The sequence below is a fragment of the Oryctolagus cuniculus genome, chromosome 8 (genome assembly GCF_964237555.1).
Source record: "Oryctolagus cuniculus chromosome 8, mOryCun1.1, whole genome shotgun sequence".
NCBI classification, from domain to species: domain Eukaryota; kingdom Metazoa; phylum Chordata; class Mammalia; order Lagomorpha; family Leporidae; genus Oryctolagus; species Oryctolagus cuniculus.
This window is the reverse complement of record NC_091439.1, coordinates 45,466,190-45,488,060: the sequence shown is the minus strand read 5'-3', so window position 1 is coordinate 45,488,060 and position 21,871 is coordinate 45,466,190.

Here is a 21,871-nt window from a genome sequence, read left to right as displayed (position 1 = left end):
TGAATATTTTGCTTGCTTGGATTACTTTGCATGTGAAATTATGGGGGATACCTTGTCTTGGTATTTTCATTGAGCAAACTTCTAAAACATAACCTCTTAAAAAGTAGGGGTGCACATATGTTTTGTTTTTAATTATTCATTTGTAATATATATTTAAGGAATCTGTGCCAAATTTTAAAAAATATTGAATGTTTGGTAATTTTCATCTTTAAGAGAAACAGAATTATTTGCTAAGTGGAAAGATTTACTCTGAGTTAAGCTCCACCAAATGGCAGTAAGACTGAAAGTTTCTTTTCCATCCCATTAAGCATTAGTGTATATTTCCAGAGTCTAAACACAATGCCATATTTAATAATAAATAAATATTATCTAGTAAAATATGGTTTTATATTCACAATATTTGTTTTTCATACTAAATCATAAACTGGGGTCTAACACAGTCATCAGAGTATTGCATATATAGTTTCATGGCCAACTTATAACTGGAAAACATGACATCTTGAAAGCTATTTGCAAGGCTTTCTTAACTATTATGTCTTCAAAATTTTCATCTATAAAACTATGGTTCTTTCCTTGAAAGAAAATTATATTTGTAAATCCTCTGATGATGAAAGAATTTGTGTAAGATTTGAAGCTCTTCCTTAGGCTACAAATTACAGTGAAGTTTTTAAACATATGGTTGCCAATTAGAAGGCTTTTTCTTTTTAAATAAACACTCTTGTCCTACTAAAGTTTTAATCTTTTCTGTTCTTTAGAAACTGAAGTCATTTGTTCTTTTTTCTTTAAAGTCTGTAATCTAAAAAGCTGCTCTATTTCAAAAAGGCCTACATTTATGATGTGGTCTCTTGAGCTTAGGCAAGAAATAGATCCTGGGATCACTAACATAAGGAAGAGAGTGGATAACATCATCCTGAGAGAGAAGATATAATGAGAAAGAACAGAGCAGAGGAAAGAAAGCCGGTTTACAATAAAAGAGAAGGGAAAATTGAATATTGCGACATCTTGTACACAGTGGAAAGAGTACATAATTGTGTCAAACACCCTTCACACTTCTTGGTAGGTAGATGAAGTTTGAAAAGCCAATTGTTTACATTGTAGCAATGAGAAATCATGATATTCTGCATTTTAAGTCTTCAAAGAGTTGCAGAATCAAATTAAATCTAAAGAAATCAGATTTCAAAAATAGATAAAAATTTCCTAGATTATCATAGGTCACTTACAGCTTGGGGATCATAGACAGATCCTATAGTAAGCTTGCTTGTGGTAAAGGAAAATTTCTAGGACAAACAGAAAACAGCCAACTGGGTTTGACTGGCTTAGTGAATTGGAATCTGAAGGAGCCATGAGTCCTGCCTTCCCACCAATTCTCCCCTAGATGAATTTTACTAAATAATATCAAATTTGCTGTGAGTGTAAAACCACTGTAAAAATAAGCTGTAGCAATGTTAAAAAAAAAAAAAAAAACTATCAGAGCCAGTACTTGATGCAGTGGATAAGACACTGCTGGGACACTCACATCACATATAAGAGTATTGGTATACAAGTTCTGCTTCTGAATTCACCTTCTTACTAATTCTTGGGAGACAGCCTGTGATCATGGTTCAAGTAGATTGGTCCCTGACATCCTTGTGGGTGATCTGGATTGAGGTCCTAAATTCCTGACTTCTGCTTTTAGCCTGGGCCAATTCCAGCTTTTGCAGGTGTTTGGGGGGAGTAAACCAGTGGATGGAAGTTCTCTCTAGATTTCTGTCACAGGTGACAGTTGAACCCTCTGCACCACAATACTGACCCTGCTAATGTATGTTTTGATGCCTTTGTCAAAGAGTATTTGGTTCTGGGGCCTGCACTGTGGTGTAGTGGGTTAATGCCCTGGCCTGAAGTGATGGCATCCCATATGAGCGCCAGTTCAAGACTCAGCTGCTCCACTTCCCATCGAGCTCTCTGTTATGGCCTGAGAAAGCAGTAGAAGACGGCCCAAGTCCTTGGGCCCCTGCACCTGCATGGGAGACCCAGAAGAAGCTCCTGGCTTCAGATCCGTGCAGCTCCGGCCATTGTGGCCATCTGGGGAGTGAACCAGCGGATGGAAGACCTCTCTCTCTCTCTCTGCCTCTCCTCTCTCTGTGTAACTCTGACTTTCAAGTAAATAGATAAATCTTTAAAAAAAGAGAGAGAGAATATTACCAAATCAATTCCAATATTGTAAAGATCATTCACCATGTACAAGGGGGGCTTATTTCAGGGATACAAAGATGTTTCAGCATACACAAATCAATAAACATGATAGATCACATCAACAGAATGAAGAACAAAAATCATACGAACTTTTCAACAGATGCAGAAAAGATATTTGATGAAATTCAAAATCCCTTTGTTACAAAAATTCAGGTCAAACTAAGTATAGAAGGAACATACTTCAACATAATAAAGTCCATATAATAACAGGCCAATAGTTACCATTATACTGAATGGGGAAAGCTAAATGGTTTTTCTTTACAATTTGGAATAAGACAATGATATTCACTTCACCACTTTTATTCAACATAGTACTGGATGTTCTAGCAAGAGCAATTAGACAACAGAAATAAGTAAAGGCCATCCAAATTGGGAAGGAGGAAGTCCAATTTTCACTATTTCCAGATGACATGGGTTTATTTATATAGAAAACCCCAAAGACTCCACCAATATGTTAGTAGATTTAGTAAACTTACAGGATATGAAGTCAATATACAAAAATCAGTAGCATTGTTATACATCAATAGTGAATGATCTGAAAAGGGAACCAAGAGAATAATCCCATTTTCAATAGTCACAAAAAATAATAAAACACTTGGGAATAAATTTAACTGAAGGCATGAAAAATATCTATAATAAAAATTATAAATCATTGATAAAAGAAGTTGAAGAGGACACAAAGAAATGGAAAGACATGTTAGAAGAATTAATATCATTAAAATGTAAACCACCCAAAGCAATTTACAAGTCCAATGCAATCTCTATCAAAACCTGAGTGATAGATTTTCATGAAACTAGAAAAAAACACTACTAAAATGTGTTTGGAACCAAAAAAGACCCAAAATGGTCAAAGTGATCTTCAGCAGAAAGAACAAAGCAAGAGGTATTCAACTACTTGACTTTACAGTATAATACAGAACTACAGTAAGTAAAACAGCATGTTATTGGCATAAAAACAGATCCATAGATCAATAGAACAAAATAGAAACACTAGAAGTAAACTGATTCATCTGTATCTATATTATCTTTGGCAAAGGAGCTAAAAACATGCACCGGAAAAAGAATAGTCTTTTTAATATTTAGATATCCACATGGAGGGGAACAAAACTATACCACATGAAAGATCAACTTAAATGGATTAAAAACCTAAATGTGTGACCAGAAACTTTGAAACTTTCAGAGGACAGTAATTCAGGACATTGGATTAGGCAAACATTTCTAGATCAGACTCCAATAGCAAAGGAAATAAAAGCAAAATGGATAAATATTATTTTATCTAAATGAAGAGCTTTTGCACAGGAACAGAAAAAACCAACAAAATGAAGAGACAACCTACAGAATGGGAGAGAAAATATTTTCAAGCTATTCATCTAGTGAGGGGTTAATATTCAGAATATACAAGGAACTCAAACAACTCAGTATCCAAAAACAGTGTAAACAATCCAACTAAAAAGTGGGCAACAAATCTATACACACATCCCAAATGGTCAACAGATACATGAAAAAAATGCTCAACATCACTTATCACCATAGTAATGTAAATAAAAAATCACAATGAGATATAACCTTACTCCAGTAGTTTGGCTATTATTTATAAAAAGACAAAAGATATCAAGTGTTGATGAGGATATGGCAAAAAGAGAACACCTTGTTAGAATGTAAATTAGAACAGGAATAATGAAATATAGTATGGAGATTCCTCAAAAAACTAAAAATATAACTTCAATAGGATCCAGCAATCCCCCTCCAGGATATATATGCAAGGGAAATAAAATCCCATCAATGGATGAGACATCAGCACTTTCATGTTTATTTTGGCACTATTCACAATAGCCGGGCATGGAAACAATCTAAGCATCCATCCACTGATGAAAGGTTAATGAAAATGTGGTGTATATACACAAAGGAATACTACTCAGATGTAAAAAAAAAAAATAATTTGCATCAACATGGATGAAACTGGTGGTCATTATGTTAACTGGAATAAGTCAATTGTAAAAAGACAAATATCACATGTTCACATTCATATGTGGAGTCTAAAAAGTAGGTGAGCTCATTGAAGTTAAAATACAATGGCAGTTAGCAGAGGCTGGGAAAGGAAGTGGGAAGGAAAGTGTGAGGAAAGGTTGATTGATGGGTACTAGCTTATATCTAGATAGGAATAAGATGTCCTAGGGTTCTGGTACATGTCAGGGTGAATATAGATAATATAAATGAACTATATATTTCTCTATTTAAAAAACTAGAAGATAGGGTTTTGGGACACTTTCACTATAAAGAAATGGTAAAGACAAATGGTAAAGGGTGATCGAAAGGACAAATATATTTATAAGGATTGAGTTTTACGCAGTGTATAGATGTAACAAAATGTCACATAATACCCTTGAATGTGTACAATTTTATGTCTGTTAATTTTTCAAATACTATTTTGTTTAAAAAATAAAAACAATAACTTCTAAATTGTTAAAAAATTTCCTAAAAGATATACATCTCCTTATTTATAAATACGACATATACTGGTGATGTGCATTTGGCACAGTGATAAGCCTATTCTTGAAATGACTGCATTCCAGATAGGAATATTTGGGTTCAAGTTACAGTTCTGTTTCCAATTCCAGCTTCCTGATAATGTATACCCTGAGAGGTTATGACTCAAGTAATTGGGTCTTTGCCCTCTGTTGGGAGACCTGGACTGAGTTCAAGGCTTCCGGCTTTGGCCTGTCCCAGGTCCCATTATTGTGACCATATCAGTAGATACCTACTGGATGGACAATTTCTCTCTCTCTCTCTGTAATAAAATATACATATAAAAAGTTTAAAAGGAAAGATGTTGTACCCTTTGATTAAGAATTTTAAACATTGGCTGGCGCCGGGCTCAATAGGCTAATCCTCCACCTAGCGGCGCCGGCACACCGGGTTCTAGTCCTGGTCAGGGCACCGGATTCTGTCCCGGTTGCCTCTCTTCCAGGCCAGCTCTCTGCTGTGGCCCGGGAAGGCAGTGGAGGATGGCCCAAGTCCTTGGGCCCTGCACCCCATGGGAGACCAGGAGAAGCACGTGGCTCCTGGCTTCGGATCGGCATGGTGCGCTGGCCGCAGCGCGCCAGCCCAGCGCGCCAGCCGTGGCGGCCATTGGAGGGTGAACCAACGGCAAAAGGAGGACCTTTCTCTCTGTCTCTCTCTCTCACTATCCACTCTGCCTGACAAAAAAAAAAAAAAAAAAGGAAGAATTTTAAACATTACTGATTTACTTTCTGTTGTTTTAGATACTGCTTTGGGGGTTTTATACACCATCACATGTTCTCTCCTATCTTTTTAACACAACTAGATTACAATTTTAATTAAAGCAATATTTAGTGTCTAATTATGCAACTTATATAACTGTTACTCATAATTTAAAATGTGATGGTTTGGGATTGCTTTCTTTCAAACCTTTTAATTGAAATAGTAATTTGATTTTTCATTTGCTTAGTGAATTTTGGAATTTATTTTTCGTTACTCCCATTATTTCTAATAGTCTCTTGGGATTACTTTCCACAAAATTAATCACATATGTAAATGTATAATTTAAGATTTTGGAGGGGACAACTCTTTAGTCAGATTTGATTTTACTTGGGTATTGGCTGCCTTCTTCCTAGGCTTTTGAATTGATTTAGAATGAAGACACAATGGAAAAGAGTGTTTTGATAATTTCCTTAGCATGCCCTCTGCTCTACTTTTGAATAATTTCCCACATCTGCTCTACCTGGGAATACTTTCTCAAATACCATGAACAGTGATCATCCAGGTACTTGCCTCTGAGCTCAATACTACAGAATCCTTTTTGCTTCTCTCCTGTGTTGCATCTCTGTCTGGTTTTCTTTATTCCATTTATTTCATTTATTTTATCCCTCTCACCTTTTCTTCCTTCCTTCCTTCCTTCCTTCCTTCCTTCCTTCCTTCCCTCCCTCCCTCCCTCCCTCCCTCTCTCTCTCTCTTTCTTTCTTAAGAACAATGTCCAGTTGCCTTCTGAGCAAAGATATGTGGGAGATAAAAGATTGAAAAACTTACATATCTATAAAAGCCTTTGGATATCCTTACCTGTGATTTATTGTTTGGGTAAAGTTTGAGGTATTTCCATTATAAATATGACAGGGTTGTCTCAAGGGTATTCATAATTCCAGTGTTACTGTTAAGTGTTATGAGACTATCAGAATTGTTACTATTTATAGAGTAATCTGCTTCTCTTCTGTTCCCAGTGTTCTGAAGTATCATGATGATATATTTTCAGGAGGGTTTATTTTCATTCCTTATCTAGATATTTTGTGAGATTTAATCCAGAAATACATGTCCTTCAGTTTCAACCAGTTTTATTCAGCTGTTGTTTTAGTGGTTTCTATGCTCTCATTGTTTCTTCGTTGCTTTGTCCACCTCTTTTTCCAGTCACTAATATTCAAGTCTTAGCCTTTTGACTTGATTCATTGTTTTATATTTTCTCTTTGTTTTAATTTTTTTCTTATTTTGTTCTCTTTCTTAGAGATTTTCTCACCTTTAATTTTGAAACTTATATTGAAATTTTTATTTATAGGTACCTATTTTTATTTTGAAGATCTCTTTATTATTATCTTAAACGTTGCATGTTTTCACAGCCTCTGTCTCTTATTTTGTAGATATATTTTCTTACCTCATTGAGCTTATTAACTATGGAGTTTGAAGGTTTTTTTTATTGTGTAAATTTCCTCAAAATTATTTTGTCCAGTTGGAGACATGCTGAAGACTTTACTCAAATTACTGATGCCTTTAGTTTCCTACTCTTTCTTTTGGTTTTCAGAACATATTCATTCTCATAATTAAGAGTCAGAGACAAAATGTTTCTGGGAAGCTGAAAGTAGATGTAAAAATTACTTTCAGCTTCACTAATAACCTGAATGGGTGGAGAATTCCAGTTATCACAGTACTTTTAGATATGTCTCTAAGACCAAGTGAATTTCTAGGAATCTTTTTATTACAATTCTTTGTGCTGTGTAAAGATCAGTGCTCTGGACAGGCAGATAGGGAAAAAATGTGCATTTCAGTTTTCAATATCTCCTATGTATCTAGTACATATAAGGTCCTCCACATTTCTAGACAATAATTCTCTAGTTTTCATCTAGGATGGAGGATGGATGTGGTGAGGAATGTGGGTGTAGCCACATCCTTAACCCAATCCTGATTTTAATTTCTTCTTTTCACTAAGATTTTCATAAAGATACTGTTAAAATGCCTGACACTGCTGAGGATTCTTCTCTGTAAATTACCTTAGCTCTCAGGGCCCTCCACAGCTCGTATTAAATTAGTTATTCTCACTCCATTTTTCAGGTTCTGTAGTTTGTTAGTGTGGTTAAACCTCTTGTTTCTGTTTGAGTTTTTGTTTTTAAAACTCTGTAGTTATAGAACAGTTTTTGAGACATTGAAATCAAATGCGTTTCTTTAAAAGCTATTTTAATTTAGAAGATTATTTTTACCTTTCACTTCAGAGAAAGGTAAAACTTGTAAGTAAAAACTTGTCCCTTCATTTCACTGTGATGAGAATACTTACTATGAAAACTTTGAGGAGAGAAACTGAAACCTGTGTAGTGATATGTGAAATTCATGTATTGTTTCACTTATTTCCATCATTAATTATTTTTATGAAGGCAGAAGGTTTTCATGAAAACAAGTTAACTTTGACAACAAAATTATTAAATTTTATGATGACTACTAATTATTCTAATGTGTGTGACTATGAGGAAATAATTTAGAATTTAGCCACAATACTGGTGGGATGCACATTGTACATATTCCTTTGAAACATTTTAAAAATTAAAACCTTGAAAAATTTCTCTCCCCCTTGTTTATACCTTCATAAGCAAAATGCATGCCTTTATCAAAGTTGTAAAGACAGCAGAGCCTACAACAAGACTGCATCTGCCCTCGGTATTCCCCAGTATGCCTGATGAGAGCTCTAGTTTTCCATTATAATCACTTAAAAGAGGGAAAGCACTCAGGTCTGCAGGATGTCATGCTCAAATTACTTCTTTTTCCTAGCTTACCAGTTGATGATGGGTAATCCAGAGAATTCACTTACATACTATTTTTAAAGCTAGTAAAATTTCACAAAACCTTAAAAGAACATATTTTGCTTTTCTCTTATGGAATTCTTATTAAAATAATCCATCTGATTATCATCTATGCACTGAGGCAAAATAAAAGCTTACTGGCACTATGTGTGACATAGTTAGTTCTGAGCTCTCAGTTTTTCCAAATGTTGTGCCAAAACTATTTTAAAATGGTACCTGAGCCTAGTGTTGCTTAATATGTTCCTTGGACCTTACTTGGTAAAAGATAAGTTTATGTTTTCAAGGCTGTCCTGTGATTTCTGTTTTTAGTTCCATTTAATATGAATGTTTTGAATTTGCATGATGACCCATTCTAACAAGAATACAATGTTAAAACCTGAGGGCTTTTGGCTTTGCAAATAAAACTAAAATAAATAAAGTGAGGAGGTGAACTTTATATTACTCAAATACTTTTCCAGATTTTAGAAATTAGATTTGAGATTAACCAATCTGTGTTGAAGAAAAATTTGAATGATTTCACATTTCAGAGACGATATTAAAATGTGTTTTTCAAGTTAGAAGAGATGGATGTTGTATATGTTACTACGTTCCAAACCCATTTTATAACTTTTTTTTCTTAATTAGATCTAATTTGTGTTGTTTGAGTAAATAACTCCCAAAAGAATTTTGCTACTCCAGGAGAGATCTACCTGATTTTCTATTTTGAAACATAATTGGTTTGATATACAAATGGTGGGTTAAGTGGTTTTATTTAGCAGATTTTCTATTCCTCAAAATAAGAGGTCCTTTATATAAGGTCCTTTATAAGAGATCAAGTTTTAATCTTTCTCCAAGAATTTATATATGAATGGAGTGAAGATAACATTAATAATTAAAATAACATTCAGTTGAAAACAATGGAAATGAGTGATAGTGCAGTTTTCCTCTTTCATGGGTACATTAGAGATAATGACACGGTTGAAAAGAGTAGTAGGTAACATTATAAATTTTCAATGTGTCAGAAACCATTTTGTGACCCACCCATTTATTAAAGCATCTTCGCAGCAGCCTTGTGAAGTAGGTGATATTGCTGTCACCCTTACTTCATGCATGAAGAGACAGAGGCAAGTCATATGGCTGAGGGAAATGTGGGCCTAGCACCTACGCTGTGTGGTTCTGGAGTCCACAAGATTAACTATCCACTCTAAATTGCTGCTATTAACAAGAATTTTCCAGAAAAATAGGCTAGAGAAATCATATAAATCAAGAATATTTTCAAACATAAAAAGAACAAGGAAAAAAAAAAAAAACAAAGAAAACATAGTAGTCATAATGGAATAAGCATTAAACTAAAAGACTTCAGTTGGTTGTGACTCTACCAAGTAAGTTGAACAGTTCTATTGTGATGCTTTAATCCTATATGACTGATCCAGAGAAAATAATAGCAGAAATGAAGTAATAATGGAAATAAAGTAAATATTAATACAATTAAGCAAACATCACATGAAGATCAAGAAGAAACACAGAATATACTCTTTACGTTTTCCAGTTTTTTTCCAATTATTTATTCTAATGACATTGTGATTGTGGAGGTAAGACAGAAGTGGATGGAATTTGAGGGTCATATTAATTTCAGAATGCTTATTGGACATCCAAGTATAGATGCCAAGTAAGACCTTGGGTAAATGTAACTGAAACTAAGAGGAAAAGTTTGGGCTGGAAATATAAATTTAGTGTTTGTCATGAGAAAATTATAGTTAAAGTCATGGAATTGGTTGATATCATCTAGAAATAGAATGGGGGGAAAGGAAATCTCATATTAGTGTAACAGAAGTCAGTGAAGTAGACTGAGAAACAGTGGCCAACAGAACAGGAGGAAATGTATAATTGTGTCATGCTTGAAAAGCAAGTAAGGAAAGAGAGAGTGATCAACCATACTGAAGATTTCTGGGTTAGATTATGTGAATGAAGGGTGTTCACCAGCTTTGACAACGTGGAAGTCATTGGCAAATTTAGCAAGTTTCAATGACATCTGGAGACAAAAGCTAGATTTAAGTGAGTGGAAAAATTTAGGAAAGGTGATGTTATAGAGAAAACATGAGTATATTAATTCTTTTTCCTTTTTTCTTAAAAAATATTAATATAAGGAAAACAGATTTTATGTATTTCATAGATAAAATTTTAAGAAGATAACCATACTTTCCTTCCTCTTTTCCTCCTTCTTTCCCTCCCCTCTTCCTTCCTTCCTTTCTTTGTTTCCTTCAATTTTTTACAATGGCATACTTCTAATTTACTTTATAATCTTAGGCTAAATGTATCACTAACCATAATGTTCAATAAGTAAAAAATAGAAAGTCCACTCTTCCACAGGAATATAGACAAGGACTATAAACAATAATCAAATCATAGGATATAAGTTTCATGCTTATAAATTTGTTTTTTTTGGTATTAAATATTAATTACCACAGATCATAGAAAACATATGCTGGGCCGGCGCCGCGGCTCACTAGGCTAATCCTCCGCCTAGCGGCGCTGGCACACCGGGTTCTAGTCCCGGTCGGGGCGCCGGATTCTGTCCCAGTTGCCCCTCTTCCAGGCCAGCTCTCTGCTGTGGCCAGGGAGTGCAGTGGAGGATGGCCCAGGTGCTTGGGCCCTGCACCCCATGGGAGACCAGGAAAAGCACCTGGCTCCTGGCTCCTGCCATCGGATCAGCGCGGTGCACCGGCCGCAGCGCGCTGGCCGCGGCGGCCATTGGAGGGTGAACCAACGGCAAAGGAAGACCTTTCTCTCTGTCTCTCTCTCTCACTGTCCACTCTGCCTGTCAAAAAAAAAAAAAAAAAAAAGAAAAGAAAAGAAAACATATGCTAGTTCTGTTTTTGGGACTGGCTTATTTAACTGGGCATAATGGTCTCTGGTTGCATCTATTTTGTTGCAAGAGACAGGATATCATTCTTTTTAATGACCGAGTACTTTACTGAGTAAAGAACATATATACCACATTTTCTTTATCCAGTCATCAGTTTAATGAGCATCTGTGGTTATTCCATAGCTTAGCTATTGTGAATTGAACTGATATAAACATGAGGGTACAGATAACTCTTTCATATGCTGATTTCATTTTGTTTCATTTGTTTGAGTAAATTCCCAGGAATGGATGGCTTGGGCATATGGTAGATCTATTCAGATGTCTGAGGAATCTCTATACTGTCTTCCATAATTGTTGTACCACAGTTCCTATGATTATTCTCATCAGACAGAACCCAACCTTGATCAATGTACTCCCTATCCCCATAGAACCATTTCCATGGAATACAGTTCTCTATATGAGTATTTATTTATATACTGCACATTTGCTCCTCTATATTATCTTTTACTTCAAAATCCCTCTTCTTGGAAACTCATTTTCTATCTTCAAAAGCCTTTCTCATATCTACAACCACATAATTGAAAGTGATCTCTATGACCTCAACTTCTGTTTGCCCTTCCTGGGGGAATGCTTTCCCAGTAGCTTTCTTGCTGTAAGGGTTTATGTCTCCCCTCACATACCACAGGAACCAGAAGTGAAACTTTATCTTTACCACTTCCATTTCCAGGCAGTAGTATCACTCTTTGAGTTATCTGATTCATCCATACATTCCCCTCCTTATTGTCACCTGCACTGCTTTCCTTAGTCATATAAATTCACTGACATTTTAAAATGCATGAATGACTTAATTCCTTCCCCCAAAACTTTCTCAAGTAGATAGTTATCAAAAATCAAAGCTTAAAATAGATTTTGTCTATTCTTAATAGAAGATGAGAAATTTAGTATCAATTTTACCCTTACCCTTCCCTTACCCCATTTCTAATTTTGCTCCAAGATTAATAGAGTCTGCCATGCCCAGCAGAGTGATCTTCTGCACCAGAGACCAGGCTCATCCCATGCTATTCCCCTCTTTGCCTTAGGTATTGCAGTAATTTCTCTCCTTTGCTACCTGTACCCTATTCTGATCTAATCTTACTTTCTTTTGGATTACTTTCCACTCAGATCTCTGTTACAACATTATTTTCTTAGAAAAGGTCGGCTTGACTCTCTGGACTAAGTTAGTTGCACATCAGATGGACTCAGTGCCAAAGGCATGATTTTTTTGAGTGAGCTGCACCATGTTATACAGATGGCTCATTCACAAGAAGAAGGGGCTATGGAAAAAGTGAAAGAAAGATCTGAAAGATGGGTTGGTCTTCTCTCTGTGACATGGTGCGCATAAAACCTAGAGATAATCATATTGTTTTTATATTTCATTTTGTTGGTTTCTTTATATTGAACATCCCTGCATCCTGGGGAAAATTCCCCTTGGTCTCAGTGATAACTTTGATGTAATATTAGATTCAGTTTGCTAGTAGTTTGTTGAGGACTTTTGCATCTATGTCCATCAGGGCTATTGGTCTATAGTTCTCTTTCTTGTATCTTTCTCTGATTTTGGAATTAAGGTAATCCCGGTTTCACAGAATGAATTTGGAAGGGATCCTTCATTTCAAATGCTTTGAATAGTTTAAGAAGAATTGGAATTAAATATTCTTTACCAATTTGTTAGAATTCAGCAGTGAAGCCATTCAATCCTGGGGTTTTCTTTGTCAGTAGGCTGTTTATTACTGACTCAATGTCAGTCATGTTTATGTTTATGTTTTCTATATCTTTGTGCCTCAATTTTGGTAAATTTTTTTTTTTTGACAGGCAGAGTGGACAGTGAGAGAGAGACAGAGAGAGAAAGGTCTTCCTTTGCCGTTGGTTCACCCTCCAATGGCCGCCGCTGCAGCCGGCGCACCGCGCTGATCCGATGGCAGGAGCCAGGATCCAGGTGCTTTTCCTGGTTTCCCATGGGGTGCAGGGCCCAAGCACCTGGGCCATCCTCCACTGCACTCCCTGGCCATAGCAGAGAGCTGGCCTGGAAGAGGGGCAACCGGGACAGAATCCGGCGCCCCGACCGGGACTAGAACCCGGTGTGCCGGCGTCGCAAGGTGGAGGATTAGCCTATTGAGCCACGGCGCCGGCCTAATTTTGGTAAATTTTATGTGTACAGAAATCTATCCTTTTGTTCTAGTTTGTTAGTATACAACTATTTGAAGTAATTCCAAATAATTCTTTGAACTTTTTTGTATAAGCTATAGCATCTTTTTCCTCTCTGATTTTATTAATTTGGGTCTTCTCCTTTTTTTCTTGTTAGTTGAGCCAATGGTTTATCAATTCTGTTTTTTCCAATAAACCAGCTCTTCATTTTTCTGAACTTTTGCATAATTTTTTTAAATTTCTATTTTATTTATTTCTTCTCTAATTTTTATTATTTCTTTCCTCCTAATAATTTTGGGTTTGGTTTGTTCTTATTTTTCTAGGCCCTTGAGATGGCATTGTTAGATCACTTATTTGATACCTTTCTAATTTTTTTTTATTTAGGCAGTTATTGCTATAAACCTTCCCTTTAACACTGCTTTTGCTGTACCCTATAAGTTTTGATATGTTGTATTGTCATTTTAATTTTTTCAAGGAACTTTTTGGATTTATTCTATGACCCATTGTTCATTCAGGAACATGTTTTTCAGTCTCCATAGTGCTTGTATATTTTCTAGAGTTTTTTTTTTTTTTTTTTTTTGCTATTAATTTCCTATTTAATTCATTTGTGGTAAGAAAAGGTACATGATATATGATTTCAACCTTTTTGAATTTGTTGAGATTTGTTTTATACACAAGTATATGATCTATTCTAGAGAATGTTCTATGCATTGATGAAAAGAGTGTGTATTCTGCAGCTGTGCAATGAAATGTCTGTGGATTTCAATTAGGCCTATTTGGCCTGTTCCATAGATTAGTTCTGTTGTCTCTCTCTTTTTTTTGACAGGCAGAGTGGACAGTGAGAGAGAGAGACAGAGAGAAAGATCTTCCTTTGCTGTTGGTTCACCCTCCAATGGCTGCCGTGGCCGGTACACCATGCTGATCTGAAGCCAGAAGCCAAGTGCTTCTCCTGGTCTCCCATGGGGTGCAGGGCCCAAGCACTTGGGCCATCCTCCACTGCACTCCCTGGCCACAGCAGAGAGCTGGCCTGGAAGAGGGGCAACTGGGACAGAATCCGGCACCCCGACCGGGACTAGAATCCAGTGTGCCAGTGCCGCAGGTGGAGGATTAGCCTATTGAGCCGTGGCGCCGGCCTCTGTTGTCTCTATATTGATTATTTATCTAGTTGATCTGTCCATTCATGAAAGAGAGATGTTAAAATCTCCCATTATTATTGTATGAGAGCTTATGTTTTCCTATAGATCCATTAACATTTGTTTTATATAACTGGATGCCCTAGAACTGGCTATATTTACATTTACTATAATCATATCTTCTATTAAACTGATCATTTAATCATTACATAATATCATTCCTTGTCTCTATTAATAGTTTTTGGCTTAATATCTATTTTGTATGACATGAGTATTACTCATTGGAAACTCAGAGCTCAGATCCTGAGCACTCAGGGAACTGAGTTTGCAGTGTCAGACCAGAGGGGTGCCCAAGAACTTAGCCTCGAGCCATGGCCCTTTCAGCTCCGAGACCTATACCCAGAGCTCCCACCATCACAGAATGCTGGGGGTATACTCTGCACCCTGTGAGCCATCTCTTCCCTCAAGCAAGCTGTAAGTTGTTCCCTTAGTCAGGACGGACATCGGTTGCAGCTCTCTCTCAGCAAATTGAGTCTGGTATTTGGGTGGGAGGAGGGAGGGTGAGGAGCAATGTGGCCTCCCTTCCCAGAGCAAAGTGGATACCCTGCGCCTGCGCCAGCTCTCCGTAGGTAGGGACCATGAGATTCTCTCTCTGACAAAACTGCCAGAGTTACAGGCTGCGACAGCCTCCTCTAACCTTGCACTGTGAAGATGGCACTTCCTCACCTGGCACTGGCCACAGGATTTGCTGGCAGCATGCAGCCAGCTGCTCTATGTCTATGCTCTCTCTTTGCTGCTCCACAGTGTTTCTGTTTTGTCCATTCTCCTCTGAAATTTTTTTCTCAGTTAATCCCCTTGGGAACATAGTCCTTCCTTTGCTCTATGGTGTCTTTCTGTGGCTGAAATCATTGCTTCTTCTTACTGTTCAGCCATTTTGGATTCACTGAAATTAGCTTTTAAAACTTTTCTGGATATCATATTTAAAAAATAAGAAGTTAAGATATTTTTCTAAATATATGCAGCCAGAAAACATCAGGAATTTGTGGATAAGGCATGTATTGATAAACCTTGGAGTGTAATACATTGCACAAGAAAGTAGAGAGACACTATGTGGTAACTTTTCATTATAAATATTCCATGTGCTAATTTTTAAAAAAATTCTATATTACAAAGTATTTTGATAAAGCAAAATTTTCTCTGAATGTTTAATACAATTTGGCCTCATGAAATAGTAATATTTAAATCTTTTAACTCTAAGACACATTTAAATTTCACTCTGTTGGGGCATTTCCATTTTAAATGACTCATTGTTAGCTTTGATGAATTGAAGTTGATCAAAAAGACCAAGTGTCCAAGATGTATAGCCCGTACTTTTATATAATTTTTAATAAGAAACATTTTTCTTTCATATATCCATAATTAAATTAATTTACTATGATTTCTAAATCTTTTATATGTCATTCATTCCTCTCTTAGTAAAGGTAAGTGATATATTGGGTCATGAGTAGTTTTATTGTTTGGCATTATAAAACTTGGACACTCATCTACCTTCAGGATTATTTTTTGCCTAAGAATAAATCCCAGTGGAGACTTACTGAGATTAATTAGAGAGATCGTCTCTTGAGGCCCTTACTATTACTTCTTAGGCTTGGCTCGTGATAAAGCCCTTTAAGCTAATATCTGCCTCTACATTGTGAATGCAATATTCTTTTTATTTTAGAAAGTGTTTCAAGAACCTAATGCAATGTACTTGGTTATCTACTTGACTTACCCTACTGAATATAAGATAGTCCAAGGCAAATACTCAATTATTAGTCTGGATTTCATCAAACTGATATGATACCATTAATACAACCACAACACATAGAAATATGAAATCTATGGGCTATGTAGATTGTAAAATTTTTATAGTAGAGGGAAACCATTGTAAAAGTAGATTTTTTTCAAGTTTATGTTAAAATGATTTTTTTAAAATTCATTTGCCTATAACCAAAAATTTCATTGGCTCTATTGAAACTATTTGTTGGTATTGGATGAACACAATTCATATTTATTTTTTCCTATAGAATTTTTATTTCCTGCCTTCTTTCTCCTTCCTGTTTTAAGCAGAACCTCATTACATTTCTTATAGTGAATAAGAACTATTTTCCTTTTCCTGGGTATTCTAATGAGATGACTTAACCACCAGGCAGTACAGATTTGGAGACAAATAAGTGCTCTATATTACAAGTCCTTATGGGGCTGGAGTTCAGTTATTACTTGGTTGTCGTCAATCACACTAAAATTGAAAATTGAAAGTGGAACGATGGATATTTAAGAACCTTGAGAGAATCAGTAAGCACAAATTATGCAAGTTATTTGATGCTTTTCCATAAAATTTAAAGAACTGAGTCCCAACCTTCAACTAGCTAGTATTCAAAAAGAAAAAGTCAAATAGAGAAGCAGGTTAAAAATTACATTCTACACACCTTTATTTATTTCTTCATCCAATCTATTTGTTTGCTTCTCTGCTAAACTTTGTGCTGGGAACAGAAGATTCAGAGATGAATAACACATGGTCTCTAAACCCAAAGAATTTATAGCATAGGTAAGACATTTAAAAATTACAAAACAAGTATGACCATAGAAAACCAAATGGTAAATTTATCAATTGAACTTCCATTTATTACTCAGAGCTGACCTCAGCTTCCTTCTGTGAGTGCTAGACTTTTTATTTTTCCACTGTGGCCTTTTACAAAACCACAATATTTCCTACATTATACACTTGATGAAGATAGGGACATATGACCCTTGTTGAAGTGGCAATGCTAACACTAAGCACAGTAGCTGACATGGAGAAAATGCTCCAAGTGTTTGTTGAAGTGAATTTAAGGACATAAGCATGAGCTGACTGTTCTTATTATATCCTTTTTCACCTGTTTACTTTGAAGTATAATATGCCTACAAAGAAGTGCAATTGTTCAATGAATTAATGCCATGTGAACAGCTGTAGACTCCAAACCAAAGACAATAAAAATAATCATTGCCCTTCCCAACACTTGCTGTCTCTCTTTTGAAATGCCCACTACCCTGACTTCTTGCACTACTACTGTGGACCTCAGAGGCTGCTGAAAGCACTGCTCAGTCTCTCAGCCACCTCTTTTTCTTAGGAATCAGGAGCCACTACAATGGGAAGCGCCAGTCTCATTTCTGCATTTATTCCTTCTCAGGGGCCTTGTCACTTTGCCTGCCATAGCTGGAAGTTCACAACAATATTTAACACAAGGCATAGCTGTCATATCAAGAGTAAGGACCACTTTTTACAAAATTCACAGGTTGATTTATACGTTTTCCAATTATTCTTCCTTCCTCTTTACCAGAATTTGGTCTTCTGTTGTGATCCTTAATGTTAAATATACTAACATTTGTCACATACTCAGTATATGTAGACCCAGATGCATATGAGGTAGATAAGGGGGAAAAGGTTGACAGGTGATAGTAATGCTTTTGAGGTATATTGTGTATAGAACTAGCTTTTCTGCAGGCCAAAAACATAGCAGTGAAGCTATTCATTTAATTATGAATTTATTAAGGCTTAAATCTTAAAATGATTTTTCATGTTCAAGCAATTCTAGAAAAATGCATAATCTAGTCAACATATTCAGTTGGCTCTGTATATTATACATTTTCTTCTCCCAACAAATGAACTTATTGGTAAGTTATTTAAGCAATATTTCTTCATAAAATATGGAAAATATGAGTTGGCTTGAGAAAAATAGATTAATATGTGCATTTTTCATGGTCACAAAATTAGGAAAAATTGTTCATGTTTTAGAATTGGGCAATGATTTGATGATTATATATCTGACATTTTTATAAATTTAACAAAAATCAGAATGGAACTTGAAATATACAGAGTCACACAAAGAAGAGGCAAGGTTTCTCTCAATACCACACAGTTCTGAATGAGATTGTTTTGCTTAGTTTATAAAATGATCTGAGTGGCAACCTAATATGGTATTTTGTGGAGTTTTTTTTTGTCACAAATGCACTTTATCCCAAGGATAAGCAGCAAGATCTAAATAGAAATGTAAAAATACTTATTTCAGTATAGTCTTTTACCTTTTTAATGGTAATTTGAGGTACTTGTAATTTGAGGATAAAATTATTAGTGGTAAAGTATTTCATATATTCAAACCAAACATTCTTTGAAAAATATATGAATTACATAAGGAAACTATGTAATCATTGTGTGCATACCTGGCAATAAGACTGTTAATTTCAATTTCTAGTATCACAATGATGATGGCACACACAAAAACCTTAAGAATATTAATATTATATTTATACTCTTTTGCATTTCTTCCCTTTTGGAGAGTCCTACAGGTAGTTCGCTTCTTCTTCAGACTCATTCTGATTTACTTTGACCCACTTCCTTGATCTGTCGCCAGTGTGGCCTCCTTCCTGTTGCTCTTTTTATTTTTATTTTTATTTTTGACAGGCAGAATGGACAGTGAGAGAGAGACAGAGAGAAAGGTCTTCCTTTGCCGTTGGTTCACCCTCCAATGGACACGGCAGCCAGCGCACTGCAGCCAGCGCACCGCAGCCGGCGCACCGCACTGATCCGATGGCAGGAGCCAGGAGCCAGGTGCTTCTCCTGGTCTCCCATGGGGTGCAGGGCCCAAGCACCTGGGCCATCCTCCACTGCACTCCCTGGCCACAGCAGAGAGCTGGCCTGGAAGAGGGGCAACCGGGACAGAATCCGGCACCCCGACCGGGACTAGAACCCAGTGTGCCGTCGCCACAAGGCGGAGGATTAGCCTAGTGAGCCGTGGCGCTGGCCTCCTGTTGCTCTAATGCCTCCACATCTCTCTTATTTCAGTCATTTCATCCATCTTTTTTTTTTTTTCCTCCTTCTAATCCTTAGGGAGTTGTCCTGCCTATCTCATCAGTCACTTTACTTATTTTGCTTATTTAATAACATGTTTTGAAATCTGTATTTAATCATTTGTATTTTAAAAGACATTTACATATGGCCAGCTTCTTCTTTGAACATTTCTCCCTCCTGTATGAAAGAGGTGTCACTGAAGAGAGGACAATTAGCAAGCTCCATGGAAGCAGGGCCAATTGCCCACAAGTCCTCAGGCTTGCACTAGTCACACGTTCCCATACATTTCACAATTCCTGTCTCTTGTCTTTATATATATACCACTAGATAACATGTCTTCCTTTCTGCCAATGCTTGAATTGGCTAAAATTGGTGAAAGACTAAACTCAGAGATCTAATTTCTGCTAACTTTGAGTAATCAGAATTTATCTTGCACCATATTATAATCCCATTCAGTTCTCTCCTGTTTCATGCCCACAGTGAGGTTAATTACTGTAACAGTTTTGTCAGTCTTCTGAAGACATGGAGAGTTTCTGATTAATTTTCATTCACACCATAAACTATCCTAGTGGTTAGTATGGAGCAGGTGCTCAGTAATGCACATATGTTGAATGTCTGGTTTAAAACACAGTTGCTGAAACTTGGCTACCACTGAGTGTTTGCTGAATGTCTAATCATTCTCCAAGTTGCCTTCTGTTCCTGTCAAAGATGAACAAGTCACACAACTCTCCATGATAAACCCTGGATCTTTACATAACCTATCTTAATTGTCTCAAGTGAATAGAAGTTTGGTAGGATATTTGTTTGTTTTTCTTTTTTTCATGATTCACAAATCCATTTTGAGTTCCTGAGTACCTTAAAAATAATTCAGGGAACTCACATAATTTTTAATTTAGTTTATACGCTTTCTGTTACAATTCAACCAAATAGGCCTTTTTTTCTATTTTTATGGATTGAAATAATTTCATAATTATAAAACAGAGAAGGAATCAAATCAGTGCTTGTTTTGACCACCTACTATGCCCTCTGCTCTGAGTTCACTTTGGCTCTACTACTTCATACAATACTCATGATAACCCCAAGAGGGGGCCACAAATATCACCATTTAAGCCAGTCCCAAAAAGACAAATGTTGATAATGGATATAAAGAATACACAAGATTTTAATGTATATGAATGAATCTGACATTTTGAGATTTGATTATGGTTTATAGCCCTTGTCTATACTCCTGAGAAGAGTGATTTTTTTACTTACTACTTTTTGAACTCTTCATTTAGTGGAAAGTTAAGCTTGTGATTATAAAGTACATTGAAAGTATGTCACTGCAGGGCCCAGCGGGTGCTGTGTAGTAATGGGTAAAGCTTCTGCCTGTGATGCCGCATCCCATATGGACGCCATTTCATGTCCCAGCTGCTCCATTACAAATCCAGCTCTCTGCTAATGGACTGGGAAAAGCAGTGGAAGATGGCAAAGTGCCTGGGCTCCTGACACCCATATGGGAGGCCAGGATGAAGCTCCTGGTACCTGGCTTTGGTGTGGTTATTGTGTCAGTCTGGAGAGTGGCCAGTGCATGGAAGAAATTTATTTCTCTCTCTCTCTCCCTTTCTCTGTGTAATTCTTACAAAGAAATAAATCTTCAAAAATTAAAGACAGTATGAAATTCTAAAAATCAAAAGAAACATAAGACAAGAAGAGGAAGCACAGCGGGAAGTTAGGAACAAGAGAGGGAAGGTGGAGACATGAGGGTGGGTAGTATCATTATGTTCTTAAAACTGTTCTTAAAATGAGGGGTTAACCCTTTGAAATCCCAGATTAGGAAAAGACATTCACTAGGTACATACAGTAAAAAAAAAAAAAAAAAGAAAGAAAAAAAAAAAAAAAAAAGAAAAGTGTAGGCAGTGCACTCTCAGGGGAGAACTGGAGAGAAAATTGTATTGGAAATCCAAACAAGAGGAAGAGGAAAGCCACGGATCTGTGTGGATGGTGCAGACAAGCAACAGGAACATGAATGCAAGCACAGCTGTAGCAGATGAGAGCTGGAGCAGGAGGCAGTTTGGAGACACAGGTGGCACCTGACAGCAGCAACTCCTGGTGATATAGCTGGAGGGAGAGCATGGTGTTGAGTCTGGACTGGAGCCATGGGGGTTCGCAGTTGTTAGTGGTTGCCTGTAGAGCCAGTGGAACTAGAGGGGACATGTTTACCCCCAAACTCCCCACGAAAGTGCCTGATGCTTGGTTGAGAAAGGGTGGGCGCCATTTTGGGTTTGGGTGGAAAATGTAGAAGACTTTTTATGCACAACAGCAACTGGCTGAGACAGGACTCCATCTTGGGAGTACTGGCGGCAGTGGCAGAGAGAGAGTAACATTCGGCCGGTAGCTCTTGTGTATGTGGAGAGAACAATCCATAATCCCCGCAGACTCTGAGCCTTGACTAGGAGGTAGCTGGACTAACACATAGGATAGTGAGGTACATGCAGCCTCCCAGGATCAAGATGACTAGGTGGAGCTGTCTTGGGGGAACATCTGCCTCTCTGTTGAC